The following is a 2,531-nucleotide window of genomic DNA, read 5'->3' on the forward strand; positions in this document are numbered from 1 at the left end:
CACCTGAGCCATCACTGCTGCCTCCTTGCTGCCTTCTGTCTCAGCAGGAAGCTGGAGTCAGGAGCTGGAGTTGGGAATTGAACCCTGGCACACTGAAATGAGATGCAGATGTCTCAACTGGTGTCTTGGCTGCTGTGACAAATGCCCAGTGGGCAGCGTTTTTAACAATTCTCACAGAAGATGTGATCACAGGAATATCACTTATATCATTAACCCTGAATTCTACAAAAAAATGAGTTAAAATAAACATTCTTGTGTTAAGTGAACAGTTTTTTAAATGGACACCATAGAGCTTTCTGTATTACCTGGCGAGTGGTCCACATGGTGTTCTTCTTGATCCCCAAAACTTACAGGAAAGCTGTCACAATGTCCGAGCCCTTGACGTCCCACAAATGAAGGATGAGGATGTCCTCAGATTCCTTGCAGCAGGAACCCAAGGTGGCACCAACCTTGACTTTCAAATGGAACAGCACATCTACAAAAGGCAAAGTGGTGGCATCTACATCACACATCTGAAGAGGACCTGGGAGAAACTTCTGTAGGCATCTTGTGCCATTGTGGCCATTGAAGACCCTGCTGATGTCAGGATGATATCCCTCAGAAACGCTGGCCAGAGGGCTGTGCTGAAGTTTTCTGCTGCTACCGGAGCTACTGCTACTGCTGGCTGTGGCACACCTGGAACCCTCAATAACCAGATCCAGGCAGCCTTCCAGGAACCAGAGCTTCCGGTGGTTCCTGATCCCAGGTCTGACCATCAGCCTCTCACGGAGGCGTCTCATGTGAACCTGCCTACCACTGCTCTGTGTCTCACAGACTCTCCTCTGTGCTCTGTGGACATTGCCATCCCATACAACAAGGGAGCCCACTCAGTGGGTCTGATGTGGTGGATGCTGGCCTGGGAGGATCTGCGCATGCATGGTACCATCTCCTGTGAACACCCCTGGGAGGTCATGCCTGATCTCTACTTCTGCAGAGATCCTGAAGAGAATGAAAAAGAAGAGCAGGCTGCCGCTGAAAAAGCTGTGACCAAGGAGGAGTTTCAGGGTGAATGGATGGCCCCAGCACCCGAGTTCACAGCTACTCAGCTTGAGGTTGCAGACTGGTGTGAAGGCAGCAGGTGCCCTCTGTGCCTATTCAGCAATTCCCTAATGAAGACTGGCGCACTCAGCCTGACCCTGGCATCCGGGCTGCAGCACCCACTGCTCAGGCCACCGAGTGGGTGGGAGCAACCCCCGAGTGGTCTCAAGCTGCTCTTCATAGTCTCTGAAGCAAAAACAGAAATGAGGCTGATGGAAGATAAACATGTTTCTAGAGAAAAAAAAAAAAAGGTCATCATGGAGACATAAAGGTTCAGTGGATCCAACAATCACTCATTAACAAAACTCATAATGTTTTGTTAATATCTTGATTAACACGAATAAGAAAAAAAACACCAGTAAGAATATTACGACACCCAACTCCTACAGGATGCCTGCTGTGTGCTAGGCACTGAACCACATACTCTACTGCTGGCCACCATGGAAGACAGAGCTTTATTTATTTTTATTTGAAAAGCACAGTGACACACCCACACCCACACCCACACCCACATTTGGTTTTCCATCTGCTGGTTTACTCCCTCAATGGCCATAAAAGCCAGGACTGGGCCAGCATGAAGCAAGGTGCCCATGTCCGTGGCAGGAACCTGAGTGCTTGAGCCATCGCCTGCTGCCTCCCAGGGTGCACATTATCAGGAAACTGGACTCAGAATAGGAGTGGGGACGCAAATCTAGGCCTGCTGCACCAACCATCCATCCTAAGGTAAAGGTTATGTTACTGTCTTTCTCAGGGGGAAAAAAAAATCAGTTTGTAAATATTTTCAAGGAATTCTCCATTGTGCCACTAGATGGCACTTTTGCACCTGTCTTTGTTCCATCTTAAGGTGCGTGGGTAGAATGCACTTAGAGGCTTAAACAAATGCTGTGTTTGTCTTATCTGGGAACATTCAATCAAATCAACTGCTTCCATTCAAACACACTTGACTTTTTCAAATACAATTGCACATATGCAGGCTCAGGACAGCACTTTCTTCTTCCCTTCCTTTCCTTTCCCTTTGCTGGCTGGTCTGAGCCCCAGTGGCCTGCCCGCAGTGGGCCAGTGTGAACACTGCTGTCCTTCTGGGACAACTCCAGGGCTCAGTGGGAGAGCGGACCTGTGTCCCACCTTTCCCTGCTGGCACTCAGCTCAGCGCCAGCTCCTGCCATTTCTTCAGTTTCCTTTCAGCTATGCCTCTCCCCCTAGGTTCATGGCCCCAGCTTTCTCTCCCTCTCCATGTCTTCTGTGCTGAATGTGGGAGCTTAATTCCCATCTTGGTTATACAAAGTATAAGATAACACTGTGTATTTTTTAAAAATATTTTTAAAATTTATTTGAAAGGCAGAGTTACACAGAGGAGGAGAGATCATCCATCTGCTGGCTCACTCCCCAAATGGCCTCAACAGTGAAGCCAGAAGCTTCTTCTGGGACTCCCACATAGGTGGCAGGGGCCCAAC

The 2,531-nt window shown here is 48.7% G+C and overlaps 1 pseudogene; it reads left to right on the top strand.

The window, feature by feature from the left end:
* The first annotated feature begins 311 nt into the window (after nt 1-311).
* Nucleotides 312-1,267, top strand: LOC149127828 (small ribosomal subunit protein uS2 pseudogene; annotated as a pseudogene).
* Nucleotides 1,268-2,531: the final 1,264 nt, after the last annotated feature.

This window comes from Oryctolagus cuniculus, chromosome 2 (assembly GCF_051225735.1).
Source record: "Oryctolagus cuniculus isolate XC-2025 breed Fujian yellow rabbit chromosome 2, ASM5122573v1, whole genome shotgun sequence".
Classification (NCBI taxonomy): domain Eukaryota; kingdom Metazoa; phylum Chordata; class Mammalia; order Lagomorpha; family Leporidae; genus Oryctolagus; species Oryctolagus cuniculus.